The 17,889-nt window shown below is 31.0% G+C and overlaps 1 pseudogene; it reads right to left on the minus strand.

Moving 5' to 3' along the window:
• Positions 1 to 273: 273 nt before the first annotated feature.
• Positions 274 to 11,844, minus strand: LOC120074024 (annotated as a pseudogene).
• Between the last annotated feature and the right edge of the window lie 6,045 nt (positions 11,845 to 17,889).

Genomic DNA, 17,889 nt, shown 5'->3' on the forward strand with positions numbered 1-17,889 from the left:
CAGTTGCATTACTTTCATTTATAAAACATATGCAGATTGTTAAGAATATAGTGTTGGCAATACAAGCCAAATTACTCTCCATTTCACTAACTTCCAATCAACATCATCTTATTTAATAATTAAACCCATGAAACAAAGGGATTTTATTCATTACTAACTTCAAAGATGAAGAGGTAGCAACCACTAATTATGGAAGTAAAATTGAAGGTGATTGATGTGATGAAGTTGTGGTGGGTTAAGTGAAATGAAGTGGAATGGTATTGATATGATGATTTAGAGTTTTGCTAGAACTTTGGCTGCATCATCTTCAGAGACAACCTCATATTTATACCCAACTTTCTTTATATATTCATGGAAATGTTTCTCCTCTGATTTCTCCAGTTTAACTCCAACTAATACATCTGAAGTAAGAATGCCCTGTTCAAGTTCAACCACAAAAAAAAAAAAAAAAAAAAAAAAAAAAAAAAAAAAAAACCGTTATACAAGGTGAGAGATAGTTAAAGCTTCGTTTGATAACCATATGTTTTTTTATTTGAAAATTATATTTGTTTTTCTCACATTTTTGATACTTTGAATAGTTTTACTAATAAGTTTTTATGGTTTGTTATTCACTTTTTTACTGATATTTACAAAAGTCAAGTCAAGTTTTGAAATCTAAAAACATTTATTTTCAGAAAGTTATTTTTGTTTTTAAAATTATTTAACTAGAAATATAAGTTTTTTTCTTTATGAAGGACGAAAACTATAATTAAGTAATTGAGAAAAAACAAATATAAATTTTAAAAACAAAAAATAAAAAAAATACTAAGACCCCGTTTCGTTTTTGAAAATTAAGTTTATAAATACTACATTCACCTCTAAGTTCTTTGTTTTTTATTCACTTTGTACTAATGTTTTAAATAATCGAGTCAAAAATTAAACATTAAAAAAAATATTTTTCGAAAACTTGTTTTGTTTTATGAATTCAAGTATTAAACTAAGAATTCAAGTGTTTCTTCAAGAAATATGTGAACCATCGAATGAAATTTAGGATAATTTTTCTTTATCAATACTTGGTGCATCTTTATTGTATTTAACATACAATAGAAAAAACTCAAAAAAATATTTTTTAAATAAATAAAAAAGAATTTGCCACATGACAAACATAATAATTAGTACGAGCGGTTGTAAGAAGATAGGTGTAAATCAAGATGATGTACCCAAGTACTTTTCATTAGTTTACCAATCTTATTTCTACTTTGAAAACATTAGTTAACAGAAAAAAAAAACAAAGAAATAGAAGACGCTTAAAAGTTTAATTTTCAAAAATTAAAAACCAACTACCAAAATAGTTATCAAAAACGGAGGGTGCGACTCGATTTTTTTACCTGAGCACGATGGTGAAATAAGGAAACGTTCCAGTTATGCTTAAAGTCTTTGAGGTAGTGCTTTAAAGCACCTTGTTTTTCTGGGAATGTAAAACGGAAGAGAGTTTCGTTTTCAACATCTGCTCTGCCTCCCGTCTGAAAAATTGAAAAAAAAATATAAAAAATGTGTTGATTAGAAATTAATCAAAGCATATTCCAAATTCATAATTAAGAAAATATATTAAATTATTTACCATGTAACGTAGGTGATTGGTAACAAAAGGATTATCTGATAAAGTGTAAGTTTTAAAGCCAGAAGAATTCAAAAGCTGCACCATTTCTTCAAGTTCTGAACCTACTGTAACAAATGGAGAGAAAAGGTATGTGGAAATACTTTCTTATTACTTTCACTTATTGTATTTACATACTTCAAGTTCCTTTTATAAAAGAACTTGTTAGTTTGCTTGATTAACTAACAGCTGGAAAATACAAACAAACTCAAACAGAATCAAACTCAAAAACATAATCTTAACTATTGTAACAAATAAATTGTTATAACAGAATGTAACAAATAAATTGTTATAACTAATAAACATAATGTAACTGTTTTACTGTTGATACTCCCCTCAAGTTGGACGATGAATGTCAATGATGCCCAACTTGGATACTAGTTTAGACAAAACAGATGTAGGCAATGCTTTAGTGAACATGTCTGCGAGTTGTTGACTAGATTGGATAGGGAGAACCTTAAGGAACCCATCAGCTATCTTGTCCCGAACAAAATGACAATCAATTTCTATGTGTTTTGTCCTCTCATGAAACATTGGATTAGAGGCAATGGCAATAGCAGCTTGATTGTCACAGAATACAGTAGTGGGCTTTAGGATCTTAACCTGAAGATCTTTGAGGAGTTGAGTCACATTAATTCACTAGTAACTGAGGCTAGTGCCCTGTACTCCGCTTTGCAGAAGATCTAGAAACGGTGGCTTGTTTCTTTGATTTCCATGATATGATAGATGCCCCTAGGAATATGCAGAAACTAGTAATGGATCTTCTAGTATCAGGACATGATCCCCAATCAGCATCCACAAAGGCTTTTAAATGAAAGGAAGTGATAGGGCTGATTAAAATGCCTTGTCCAGGAGACGTGTTAGGTACCTGAGTAAGTGATGAGCGGCATTGAAGTGAGCTTTAGTGGGGCTGTGGATGAATTGGCTTAGCAATGAACAGCAAAGCATATGTCTGACCGAGATATTTGAAGATATATAAGCCTGCCAATCAGTCTCCTATAACATGTGATGTCACTGCCTTTAGAAGCTCTCCTTCATTCTTTGATAGTTTTAATTGGAATCCATAGGAGTTGTAGTTGGTTTAGCTTCAAGAAATCCAGTATCCTCAAGTTATTAGAGGCAATATTTTCTTGGGAAATCATGATCCCTTGTTGAGATCTGGATAATTCTAATCCCAGAAAATATTTCACCTGGCCTAAATCCTTGAGCTTGAAATGTCCTTTGAGGACTTCTTTGACTGAGCTGATTATTTGAGGGGATGGTCCGGTTAGTAATATGTCATCTACATATACCAACAATGCTAACAAAATCATGTCCATGTCCTCGGGTAAAAAGAGAATAATCAGACTTGGATTGATGAAAGCCATGTGAAGATAGAGCAGCTGTAAACTTGAGAAACCATTGTCTCGAGGCTTATTTCAGCCCATATATAGATTTGTTAAGTTTGCAAGCTAGTTTTCACTTTTCCGTGGTACTTGTGAGGTTTGATAACCCAATGGCAAAGACTATGCACTTCTTCAAACAAATCACCATTTAGGAAGGTAATGATGTCCATTTGAGTGAGTGACCAATTCTAGGATGCAGCAAGGGCGAAGAAGACTTTAACAGTGACAATTTTGGCGACAGGTGAGAAGGTGTCTAAGAAATCTATTCCTTCTTGTTGATTGTAGCCTTTTGTTACAAGTCTCGCCTTATATTTGTCAACTGTTCCATCTTGTTTGTACTTGACTTTGTAAACCTATTTACTACCTACAGTATGATGATTCTTTGGAAGAGAGACAATAGTCCATGTATTAGTTCATTCCATGGTTTCTATTTCCTCTCCCATAGCCTTCTTCCAAATCTGGTGGTTCACGGCTTGGTGGTAATAGGTGGGTTCATAGATGGAAGTGACATTTAGGATGTATGTCTTATGGTTTTGGTTGTAAGTATTATATGAGAGGTATTTGTGAAGAGGAAAGGGTGATTTTCTGTGGGATGTGAAGTTACAGTGAAAGTCTTTTAGGTAGGAGGGTGGGTAATGTGCTCTCAGTGACCTTCTTGGGGCTGTGGGAATGGTTGTTTGGGTGGTATGATTGGTTTCTTTTGAGGTTTCAATATGAGGTTGTGAATCATCAATACCGTAGTTATCCTCACATAAGCGTTCTAAGGTATTAACAACAAGATTTTCAGTAATACCTTTGTTTTCAAAGTGATCAAATAATGGCCTTTGTTGAAGGACTGAATTGTTATTTGCTAGTCTATGCCCTGGTGGATAACCATGTAGTCTAACATTTGTCAGAAATATGCCCTCTATATCCACAGTTAGTGCATACTGGCCGAGTATCTTTCTTCTTAGATTTCTCAGATGTAAACCTTTTCTCAGCATTAGCCATTAGAGTTTACTTTCAATTATAGGTGTAGATCCAATGGATCTTTGCCTTTCTTCTTGGATGATAAGAGAGAATACCTTGTTTATTGTTGGCAAAGGGTCGATCGATAGAATTTGTGCTCTGATTTGTGCATATGACTCGTTTAAGCCCATAAGGAATGTCATTACAAATTCTGCATTCAAGAATTCTATCATCTTCTTTGACCCTTGACAAGTACATTCATCCGTTGGTCTGTATTCAACAAATACTTGCCATATCGTAGTGATTTTTTCGTAATATACTTCCATTGAAAGGTTTCCTTGAGTAGTATTTACAAGATCCTTTCTCAACTGGTATATATGTGGCCCATTGGACTGACGGTACCTTTCTTTTAATTCATCCCATATCTCTTTGACGCTTCCCCTATAAACTAAGCTGGCAGCAATTTCTTTTGAGACTGAGTTGATAATCCATGAGGTTATCACATCATTATTACATCTCCATGCTGATTGTAAACTTCCTTCTGATGGTTTTTCAATCGTTCTAGTAATAAAACCAATCTTGTTCTTCCCTGATAATGCAAGTTTCATTGCTGTGCTCCATGAAGAGTAGTTGCTTGATCCTGCAAGTGGTGTAGATACCAGATTGGTGGTTTGGATGATCGAATGATGAAGGATGAAGGGATTCATTTGGGCGTCGAGTTCCGAAGAGTTGTCGGACGTTGAACTCTCTGATGTCGTCATGATAGGACTGCACGAGGGTAATGGCGTTCGGGTGGGTTTTTAATTTTCTCTCTTGCGGAAATGCTCTGATACCATAACAAATGGAGAGAAAAGGTATGTGGAAATACTTTCTTATTACTTTCACTTATTGTATTTACATACTTCAAGTTCCTTTTATAAGAACTTGTTAGTTTGCTTGACTAACTAACAGTTGGAAAATACAAACAAACTCAAACAGAATCTTAACTGTTGTAACAAATAAATTGTTATAACGGAATGTAACAAATAAATTGTTGTGACTAATAAACAGAATGTAACTATTTTACTGTTGATATACTGCACTAACTCCGCAATACCATTATATTTACCAAATTTATGATTAATTACTAGGAAAAATAAAACACTAATAATAATGAGAAAAGTATGTTAATTTTATAATAAGCTCCAATAATTGACATAAAGTTGAGAAGCACTTATAAACAACAACAGCATCCTCTGAGCCAGAGCTAAATCTGTATGTCATTTCTGTAATGTTTTTACCCAACTGCAAATCTAAATTTTTTCACCCAATTAAACATGATAATTAAAGCTATATAAGGGGAAATTATTTCAAAATGATAAAACTGTTGAAAATATTTATAAGATATAGTAAAATTTTAGAACTATCATTGATGGACACTGATAGATCAGCATCTATCATTGATAATTCTAAAATTTTACTATAATTTATAAATATTTTCGTTCATTTTTCTATATTTGAAAACAACTCTTATATAAAATTATAAATTAATAGAATGACATTTAACAATTAATAACAAATTTGAAAGACTTATCTCAAAAAAAAAAAAAATGAAAGACCGCCATAATCACATCGTCAAGTTAAAAATCACTTAGGTGCATTCTGACGGCTTATTTTTGTGCATCCTACAAAATTTTTCAATCATGATTTTTCATATGACAAATTGTCTTCATTTTTTTCAAATATTTTATTTTTATTTTTACAAATTATCCTGATTTTTTTAAAAATATTTTATTATTATTACATGTGTATAATGAGAGTGAGATGCACAATGATATGTGCATTCCAATTGCTGTAAAAAAATAGTTAAGAAAGTTTGGAGAAAAAATAATATAGAGAGAAATGACCTTTTTGGTCTTTAAATTTTGAGTCTGATTTCCATTTAGTTCACATGTTTCAAAATATTATATTTTTACTCTTGAGTTTTGAGTTTAATTTTCATTTAATTTGATGTTTAGTTTTTATTTAGTTCTTAGGTTCTAATATTTTATGCTTTTATCCTTAAATTTTTATTAATGCTGACCTTGGCAATGGAATTAACAAAATCCCTTTGTTTGATGGGTTTAATAAAATCGCTTTTACCCTCAAGTTTTTATTAATGCTCACCTTGGCGATGGAATTAATATTTAGTGCATAATTTAAAGCCCTAATAGAAACAAAACTTAAAAATTTGAGGTAAAAATAAAAATTTCAAAATCTAAGATCGAATATAAATTAAATTTAAAACTCAAAGGATAAAAGTGTGATTTTTTTTTAATATGATGGATAAAGGATTTAAACCACAAACACGTACTTAAGTGAGTTGACAAAGTTCATTTTGCCAAAAGTATAGCATTTTGAAATCTAGGAAGAATGTTATCATCTTAATATAGTATGATTAACTACATAGTAATAGAAAATTTTCTCTTTGAAACATGATTTCCGAACCGAACATTAAATTAGTTTTTCATAATTAAAAAGAATATTTTCGAGTGATTTTAGCAATTTAAAAAAACACTTGATGACATAAAATGGATGAATGAACAAAACAAAAGAACTAACCAGCTCGGTGAGTTGTTTCAAGCTTCCTGGTTTTTCAGGCAAGATAGAACAAATGATAGACTGATCAACATTGGCAAGATCAGAAATTTCACGTAATTGGTCAAAGTTCATATTTGCACCACTAGTTACTGCCACAATATTTACTCCCATAATATTATTATACGTGCAATACGCCTTTGCTGCCGCAATGAAAAGTGCACCAGAAGATTCTAAGATGCTCCTCTCGTCGCTAAATATGTCCTAATTATTCATAATAATTAAGCAACAACACTATTAGCTCTCTAACTCAATATGATGATTGATCATTACACAAATGAAATAATCAATCCCAAACCTTTATTGCGGCAGATATATCCTCTTTGGGAACAAGAATTACATCATCAAGGAGTTCTCTGCAAATACGAAAAGTTTCATCCCCAACTTGTTGAACAGCTACACCATCAGCAAAATGTCCAATATCTGTTACATTCACTACCTCGTCACGATACAATGCTTGTGCCATGGAGTTTTCATCATTTGGTTCCACCCCAAATATCTTTACCTGTATCCACAAACAAACAACTCTCCAAACTAAATAATGTACTCAAACACCAATCAAGCCAAAAGTTCAAATACATATAAGTTACGATAAAGTTCTTTATAAATTTCAGGGATCTATTCGACACTTTTGAAAGTATTCATACATCTAGACCGGAACCTGTAATTTAACCCCATTGAGGCATAACACAAAAGGGTTAGCAAAGAAAAGCGAGGGGGTTGCAAGGGATAAGAACGCTTGCATGCCCGTGTTAAATCACAAACCATTAACCCAAGAGTTTACTGCTAACAAGTTATATATATGTGATAGCAACAACACTCTCACTCACTCACTCACTGACATTAAAGGCCAGGGTGTGGGGAGAGGACTTAGATGAACTCAATTTCTTATTTGTCCAAGCTCATAAACTAATTGTGATCGATCTCCACAGTTTATTAACATCGAGTATAATGGCTTATTATTAACTCCTTACATTATTGGTCTCACGATTATAAACAACTTCACTCCTTATCTCAAATGCTCTTCTGTCTTGATAGATGAACTAGGGTAAAATCAATCACGTGTTAAGTTTATAAGAAGACGGAAGAAGAAGTGTCGATGTTATTAATTATCTCGGGATAAACGAGCTTGTAAAAAGAAGCAATACCAGCAGCGAGACCGCCAACACCAATAGGAACAAAAATAGCATGGATTTTACCCCTCATTTGACGGCCAATTTCCATGCCAACAGTACCTTGGCCAGCTATAACATCTTCATTAAGGAGGTATGAATGTCATGCCTGTCTCAGTGCTCTCCTCTTTAGCTATTTTTTGAGCAGATAATGCAACTCCCTGAGCATGATTCCCAGATGATGCACAGATAACCCCTAATTTCAATTGGTTTTCTGGAAGTTGAGATATCATATTATAAGCTCCCCGGATCTTGAATGAGAATACCTACATATGTCACATCCATTTATAATTACAATCAATCCTTATTATTTTTATTTGATCTCCGATTTCACTGAACTGACCTTGTTTGACAATCATTTGATTTTGAATTTTCTAAAAAACATGAAGATTATATAGTAAAGAATTAATGGGGAGGAAACTAGCTGTTAGGTGCAAATTATAAGGAGTTTGGGGAGTAGGAGATAGATAGATGAACTCACTTTTTATTTTGGCCCAAGAAGTTCGTGGACTACATCACTAGAAAAAAATTAAGAAGGATTTATAAAACTGACATACTTTACTAGTAATATTTTATAAATGTCCTAAACTTTAATTATATTACCTAACTAAATTTTCAGATTTTTTGGAACAATTTTAACCTTATTGTACACCCTCTCTATTATTAAATGTTAGTATTATTTTGTAATCAAAATATTAAACATAATTCAAAACGTTAATATTAATAATCATTTGGAGATTTTTTTTAAAAAAATAATTAACATTTCATTATATGTCATCATTAATGGTAAGTTTACACTTAATGATCTTTTATTTTATTCATTAACGGGTATGATATATATCTTTTAGTTTTAGAAATTTTTTTATTATTTTATAATACATTCTCTCTCATATTAAAATTTTATGTTATTTTATTATTAAAATATTTAAAAAATTCAAACCGAATTTAATATTATATTACATTAATGCATGATTTGTATTCCCTTGATTTTAGACTCTTTTTTTTTTTTTTTGAAGAATATTTTTTTCTAATTAATTACAAATTTGTCACAAATTTTCCTTTTTATTTACATATTATGGATTTTGATCAAACATTCAGAATCCTTAAATTCGGTGGTTGTATTTAATGCAGAATTATTGTTGAAAGTATTTGTTTTCATCTATGCTTCACTTCTTATATATGTATACAAGGTTTATTTGAAATATATACGAGATTTATTCTACATGTATTTCAAATTAGTACAAATATAAGGTTGTTATATATTATATACAACATATTTTAATTTTAGTTTCGTTTCAATTAAGATAGGTATTTCATATACTTTGTCATTTATACACATATATATTTGAAATTGAGATGTATATTTTGTTATTTTGCAAATATATACTTTTTTCCTTTTTAATGGACTATAATTAATGCAAAATTATAATTACAAATCTTCATTTTCATTTCTGTTTATTTTTTTTATTGTATATATAAAATGTTTATTTAAAATATATAAGAGGTTATTCCAAATTCATTTAAAATAATTATAATATATACTCCATAATTAATTTTAGTCTCGTTTCTATTGAGATATATATTTCACATAATTTGTCATATCTATGCATGTATATTTAATTATTTTGAAAATATATATTTTCACATTATACAACAATAATACTAACACAATAAATTAAAACATAAAATATTATTTAAAATAAACACATATATATTTTAAATTGAAAAAGAAAATGTAAAGAAGATGGAGAAGGTGTCGTAGGTGGTGGACCAGGGAGAAAAAATGGGGTAATCATGGAGGGAGAAAAATTAAAAATTTCAGAAAAAACTAATTTAATACACATTATTTCCACATTTCCATGTTGGTGTGTTTTTTAATGTTTTTTTTTTCTCTTTAATGGCTAGAAATTAATAGGGGTATTATAGACTTTTGAGCTTGATTTTTATGTAATATTGTAACCCACTATATGATTCATGAAAAAAATATATTCTTGTAATTTGGTCTATTTAATTAGTATATTAGTATAGAAAATGCCTTATTAACCCCTTACAAAGTTTGGGCAGGCTCTTGGTCCAATTATTTTCTTGATTAAAGCTAAACCAAATTGTTGGGACTGATAAGGATGCAATTGAGTCTTTGTTTTGTTGTTTTTCTCATCTTTTTCTATATATATATTATATATCACAGTTTTTTTTTTGTCTCAAAATACTTGTTAAAGGTGTGTTGGTAATTATTATCTGGAGAGTTAAATTGTCTGTGTTTGTTTGCAGAGTTAAGTTGAGTTGATAATTATTATCTGTGTTTGTTGTGCAGAGTTGAGTTGAATTGGGGATCTGATGCAGTTTTTTGTGAATGAGATTAGTTCTATTTTTTTATTTATTTTTTATTTCATTCTTTTATTTTTTAGTTTTATGTTTTGCTATTGTTGATTAATTTTCAAATATACACGTATTTTCTTAAATCATTTATGACATAAACTGGACAATCTCAATTTTTTTCTCAATTTGTAGAACATAATAGATTATTTTTCATATATTCTTTTCAAAGACTGTAATAATTCTAATTCTCTTCAATCAGTAAAACATACCAATAAAATATATTTCATATTGCTACTCAATTAATTGGTATATTGTATATTGTATGTATATATATTGAAGGTAATTATCCCAATTACTAATTGGTATTATTGTATGTATATTTATTGAATCTTGCTAACTTAACTTTATTATTTCACAGTATATTTTTATATAATATGGGTAGTATATTTGGAATTGAAATTGTACAAAAGATAATTACCTTTCATTTGATTATGATGGTGAGAATGTGATGTAGTATAATAACATTTTTCATAAGATCACAAAAATAATATGAACCGACTGAACATGTGGCAGCTTCCAAAAAAAAAAATCACAAAATATATGTTCTTTTCGATACTTATAATATCCTTGTCATAATATAAACACAAAAATTACATGTCATGACGTATGCAAAAGTTATTATTTCTCTAATAAATTTTGAAAACAACCATATTAATATAAAGATCCTAGTTTTGAGTGCATAAAAAATGAGAGTTTTGAGTGGGTAAAAAAAGAGTTTTAATAACCCATAGGTTTTCTTTATGGGCTTAACAAACATGGATAATAAATACTCACCCAACTCAATAACTCATACCCATTTATCAAACACCTCCTAAGTGAGTACCATTAATATCCATTATTAGTATGTGAGACCTTTCCTAGTTCCAAAAGCAAAGCTATAGGTGCTTATGTCGAAAGTAGATAAACATTTTTTTAAGTCAAAGGGTTTTGATTCTCAATGTAGTTGGTTCTTCTAGATTTCATGAAGCTCTATTACCATATGAATTAATCGTGACAATGAAAAAAGTAATGTATGTACTTTGTAATATTGTGAGACCAAATTTCTCCATCTTTCTAACGTGAGATCCTCAATAAAATAGTTATAAAACCGAGTTAAATTAATCTAATTTCCCCTTCCCAAGAATTAGCTGCTGCTTTTTAACAGATAGAAACTAATGCAATAAGGAAAAATAATTAGAATAGAAATTAAGAGTCGGGAAAAATTAATTATCAAGTGTATAGTTTACCTGTTGAGAATCCTCCCTCTTGAGCCAGAGATTAATCCCTAATTGAGAAGACAACAAGGGAGCAAGCTGCAATGGCGTTTCAATAGCAACATCATACACTTTTGAACCCACTATTTTTGTAATATACTCCATCTACTTCTTTTTATCGACCTCTCCCGGAAACGGTGCCCTATGTCCGATTGACCCCGGTTCGTATTGCACTTCCTTCCACGACACATCCTTCACTTTCCCGTCACTGCAACCGAACCGTCCACCGGTACATTCGCAGACAACCCCTTACCGGCCCTTCGTTTCTATGCTGATGAGGCGACGATGGATGTTGGCACATACGTCGTTGTCTTATTAAATTTTTCACTTTTACTTCTCCTAACCTCGACCTTGCTACTCAGCTGAGTCGAGATGGAGGAGGAGGAGGAAGGCAACAACGCAAGCGAAGAGTTTCGACCGAGCAGTGGGTTTGTGGTGAGAAACAAGGATTCCATTATTGTAAAGGAAAGAAAAGAGAGGGAGTTGGAATTGGAGGCTTTGAACTAAGTTTTTCTTGTTTATGGTTGTGTGAAGCATTCGTGGGAATTGGTTGGGTTTAAATAGGCAAACTCAAGGTGAATGTTTGTAGATTTGAAGACGGTAATACAAATTTTATGTTAATTGAGCTATATTTCTTATATCTTTATCTCTTAAAAAATGAGAATTGGACAAAAAGTGAATGTCCTTACAAGCTTTTTTTTTCCTTCCATTGTTTATTGATGATGTCCCACCATGAAATGAAAACGTATCAGTTACTCTGATTTTAAATATTATATCACCGTTTAAGTGATATTTCAAATCCATAACACTCTGACTACCGCAAAATATTATATACTCACCGTGCTTCAAACCCAACTCTTGAATGAACCTTTTTAGCCATAACATCTCCTTGCTTGCTTCCACTCTTGCAGTATACTCTGCCTCGGTTGTGGACAATGCTACGCATTTTTGTAGCTTGGATTGCCATGAAATGGCTCCCCTTGAAAATGTAAACACATAACCTGAGGTAGACTTTCTGTTATCAAGATTACCTGCCATGTCTGCATCAGTATAGCGTTCAAGTATAGGTTTGCCACCTCCATAACATATACTCAATTTGGAGGTGCCCCACAAGTATATGAAGATCCACTTCACTGCTTCCCAATGAGTCTTACTTGGATTGGATAGAAAATGACTCACTAGACTGATTACATGCGTAATATTAGGTCTAGTACACACCATAGCATACATCAAAGAACCAACAGCAAAAGAGTAAGGAATGGATGACATAACTTCTCTCTTTCTTCATTGTAGGGCAAGCTCTCTTACTTAGTTTAAAGTGAGTTGCTAGAGGTGTACTAACAGGATTAGCATGTTTCATATTAAATCTTTCCAACACCTATTCAATATACTTCTCCTAGGATAACCACAATATTCCAGATTTCCTATCGTGAGCAATCTCCATAACTAAGATTTGCTTTGTAGGACCTAAATCTTTCATGACAAATGACTTTGATAAGTCTTTCTTCAAATTTTGAATCATATCTATATCTTGTCCAACTATCAACATATCATCTACATATAAAAGAAGAATGATGAAGTTGCCTGCAAGGAACTTTCTAAAATACACACAAGAATCAGTTGTAGTTCGTTTATAATAATTGATTATCATAAACGAATAAAATGTGCCACTGCCTTGGAGCTTGTCTAAGCCCATAAAGACTCTTCTTCAACTTGCAAACAAGTTTATCTTTCCCTTTTTTCTTCAAATTCTTCAGGTTGCTCCATGTAGATCTCTCCATACAAGTCACCATGTAAAAAAAGCAGTTTTTAACATCAATTTTCTCTATATCAAGATCAAGACTTTCTACCAATCTTAACGTTGTTCTGGTAGATGTCATTTTGTCCACTGGAAAGAAGATTTCATCAAAGTCAACACCCTTTTTCTGGTTGCATCCCATAACCACTAATTTGGCTTTGTACCTCACTATCTTCTCACCATTCTTCTTGTACTTGAAAATCCATATGTTTTTCAATACTTTCTTGCCCTTTGGAGGTCTCACTAGCTCATAGGTCCCATTCTTTTCTAGGGAATTTATCTCCTCCTTCATTATGTCGAGCCACTAATCTTTTTCATCATGAGACAAAACATCTTAATAATTCTTTAGCTCTCCATCGTCACTAACTAGAATGAACTCTGAATTTGGATACCTTGTTGAAGGATTACGCACGCTAGTGAACTTTCGAGCCTTAGTATCCTCCACTTAGGGAATAGATTTCCCACCTTCTCATGACATTCTCCATGAACCACTTCCTCATATGCATCTTCCTCGTGAATTTCTTCATTAGATGAAGACTCATCAAGATGATCATCATCATCATGGTTTGATACATTACCATCAGATTGTATCTCACCAACATCATCATGTACATAACCAACATTCTCATTCGTCAGTTGAACAACAAAGAATTAATTTTGATCATAATCCAACCCACCTCTTAGAATTAATTTTGTACTAATAAAATCCTCTAATTATTATACATTAAGATTATGCAAGTCCCTCGTGTTTTCTTGTTTATAATAATGTGGACCATTTTTTGTTTGTTTATGGAAATTAATGTAACCTAAGCTGGACTATGCTTGGTTACGTCGAAGTCATATGTTTATTTGTTAATGATGTGTGGTCCTATGTTTTCTTATTTCGATATCAATATGTGAACTTATGTTGTTTGTTTGATTCTAATTATATGATCTTAAAACCACGTGTGAAAATAGTGGTCCTTTTATAATATTTGTTTTTGCAGTTCAACGGTAGACGAAACGTTTGCTATATTCCAAGTTTGAAATATCGAAGTCCCAATTTTATAAATTTTAAAAAAATTTATGAAAATTTATGAAAATAGTTATAATAATTAATTAATGAAACTTTGATTGTAGCTTAATTGGTTTATACTTGATCATTTTTAGTTATCAATTCTATAGAGTAAAACAACATTTAGATTTATATTGTAAATATCGGTATAAATGTCAATATGAGAGCAAAAATTTTTAAAAAAAAATAGAAAAAATGAGTACAAAATAATATCAAATATTGTTAATTAATTACAAAATTGAAAGAGACCTTAAATATTTGCATACAAAATTCAATAGAAAAAGTTTGAATGAAGTTAAAAATAAATATATGTTTTATTTTTCTCAACTTCGGTTTTTTGCAAATGAAAGTTTTGGAGAGTAAAAAAACAAAAACTCATATGAATTCAATTTTGAGGTGAAATGAATAAAAATTTAATGGAAAAAGTATGAATGGGGTTAAAAATAAATATATGTTTCTGTATGTAATTTTTTTTCAAATTCAACTTATTTAGAAATGAAAGTTTTGGATTGAAAATAAAATTGAAAATTGAGAAAAATTGAAAAAAAAAATACGTTGAAAAAGCTTTATTGTCGGAATTGACATTGACATGTGAAACTATACATTATCTGGAGCTAAAGTAGCTAATTCTTAAAAAAAAAAAAAAAAAAAAAAATGAATTTTTTTAAATGAGGGAATAAACGAAATTCCCCCTTACCAAAATTTCAAAGTCGTTGAAATCTCAAAATTTCAAGAAGAAAATTTTCACAGATAGAAAAATACCAAATTATTTACAAAAATATAAAAAAAAACACTAATAGATACTGGATAGGCTTCTCTATCAGCATTTATCAATGATAGACTTTAAGTTTCTAACATTGATAGACATTAATAGATATGGATAGATTTCTATAAATCTCTGTCAGCTTCTATAAAAAAAATTAAAATTTTACTATTTTATATAAATAATTTTCCTTATTTTTATTTTTATTTTTAAAAATCTTCAATTATAAGATATCACCCTGATCAATTCAACTTCAAAAATATCTTTAAATGAAAAAAAGAAATACTAAAAAAGTGATTTCAAGCACAGATAAAAAATAAACCATTCTAGTTTTAATTACACAATAGTAAAATTAATTAAACATTCTAAACACAAGTTACTCTGTACAAACCGTTAATTTGGAATTAAAATAAACAAGTTGGGGAGAAAAGGGGAAAAAAAAACCAACTTTTTATTATGAACTAGTGATGATTTATGAGAGTTTTTATCAAATCTTAAAAATTAAATTCTAATTTACAATCATAATTTTATTTTTCCTTTTTAGGACGAAGTTCTAACTTTTTTGGAACTACGAGAATAAATTACAATTTAACCTGTTGTATTTGATATGAGTCATGACAATTTATTATTTGTTTTTATCTTCTTGTGAGCCTATATATATATATTTTATTGATTGTATTACATATAATGTGACATATATTTGCCTTTATTTACAATTTGTATGTTTGCATGGTCCCGATTAGATTTTTGTAAACATGAGCAGCTTTAATTTATTGAAAAATAAATTTGGTGTTGTGCGAATGCAATAATATAATATTGGTGTTTTCTTAATTTAATATTTAAATGAAATTTTTATATCATAGAAATTAGGTTTGAATAATTAAAAGCTTGTTTCAAAATTGAAACCATTTCAAAATAGTACTCCAACTACACCCTAAGTCATATTTAGATTGACACCGTAACAAATACAATTTTATATTGGAGGAGGCATAAATTTGCAAAAGATTGACGAAAGTGTAAAATGGATGCATATCATTTGGACTAAGCAATGTTAATCACCAAATTTTATATATATATATATCAAACTAAAGAACATTTAGGTTAGTGTCTCAATAAATGAAATCGAAACCTTCTTAATTAGACAGCTTCCTGCATTTCCTATATCCCCTTCAAGTTGGAGATGGTGTAAGCATGAAACCATATCCAAGCTTGGTGATGAAGTTTTGAAAGTTAGATGAACTTAATTGTTTCGTAAATAAGTTTGTAAGTTGCTAAGGAAGTGAAAAAGGAGTAGAGATGAACCCTTTTTTGAGTTTGTTTCTTACTATATGACAATTAATATCGATATGGTTTGTCCTTTCATGAAAGACAGGGTTTGAAAAAATGTAAATTGCAGCCTTGTTGTCACAATAGATCTATATTGAAAGAGAGTAGTGCACATGCAAGTCTTGAAGGATGAAAGTTATTCATTGAAGTTTTGATATAGTAGTGGCCATGCTTTGATATTCCGCTACTGCAGATGACTTAAAAATAGTTGTTTGTTTCTTTGTTTGCTAAAAAATTAATGAGTTGCTAAGTAGAATACAGTACCTTGTCAATGATCCGGTTTAGCGCGTGGGTGCACTTGTCAGCTCCGGTTTAGCGCGTGGGTGCGCCGGTCAGTTCCGTTTCAGTGCGTGGGTTTGACTGTTTTGGGCTATTTTGCAGCGGGTTGTTCTCAGTTTTCAGAGGCGAGTTGTGTGCAGATCTCTCGGTATCAATGGATACTAAAATTACAGATTGGTGATTTCGTTGATTATCTGTAATTTGTAAAATTCCTTTATTGCTCATTAATAAATTAATTCAAGCTGGTTCTCAAAGTGGATGTAGACCAAACTGGTCGAACCATTATATATCTTGGTGTTATTTACTGCTTTCGATTTATTTCTACTGATTGTTTGCATTCTATTTGGCCATCTAAGTTAGATTAAAAAACTCTCACAAGTTGTATCAGAGCTCCAGTTGATCCAAGAAGGGTGTGTGGTAGTGTGTGCTGGCATATTCTTTGTCCAGGGATATTTTTGTTGGAATTAATTTGACAGATGGATTCGATGTCTACACGGTTCGAAGTTATTAAATTTGATGGAAAAAGTGATTTCGGGTTATGGAGGAAAAAGATTAGGGCTATTCTGGTACAACAAAAGGTAGCCAAAATCTTAGATGAAGATAACCTTCCACCAACAATTACAGAAGCTGAAAAAAGATATGGATGAGATGGCCTATTCGACGATAATTTTGTATCTATCAGATGGAGTGCTTAGACTAGTAGATGAGGCCACTACTACAGCGGAGTTGTGGAAGAAATTGGAAAGTCTTTATTTGATTAAGTCCTTGCCAAATAAATTATATCTAAAGGAGAAATTCTTTGGATATAAGATGGACTCAAGTAAAGACTTAGAAGAGAACTTAGATGAATTTCAAAAGATTATAGTTGATCTCATTAACATCGGTAAGAAGATGTCGGATGAAAATCAAGCAGTTATTCTTCTGAATTCTTTGCTAGAATCGTATCGAGAAGTTAAGGCAACTATTAAATATGGACGGGATTCATTGTCCATGGATATAGTGTTGGATGCCTTGAGAACGAGAAATCTCGAGATTAAAAAGTAACGGAAGGATGGAGAGTTACTCATGGCCAGAGACAAAAGTGAGAAAAAGAACGAAAAAGGAAAAGAGTCGAGATCCAGATCGAAATCAAAGGAGAAAAGCAAAAAGTGATTCCTATGTCATAAAGAATGACACTTTAGAAAAAATTGCCCTTTGAATAAGAGCAAGTAAGCATCAAGTAGAAAGCATACAGAGGATTCTAGTGCAGCAAATATTACTGGATGGGTATGATTCAGCAG

This window comes from Benincasa hispida, chromosome 3 (genome assembly GCF_009727055.1).
Source record: "Benincasa hispida cultivar B227 chromosome 3, ASM972705v1, whole genome shotgun sequence".
Classification (NCBI taxonomy): domain Eukaryota; kingdom Viridiplantae; phylum Streptophyta; class Magnoliopsida; order Cucurbitales; family Cucurbitaceae; genus Benincasa; species Benincasa hispida.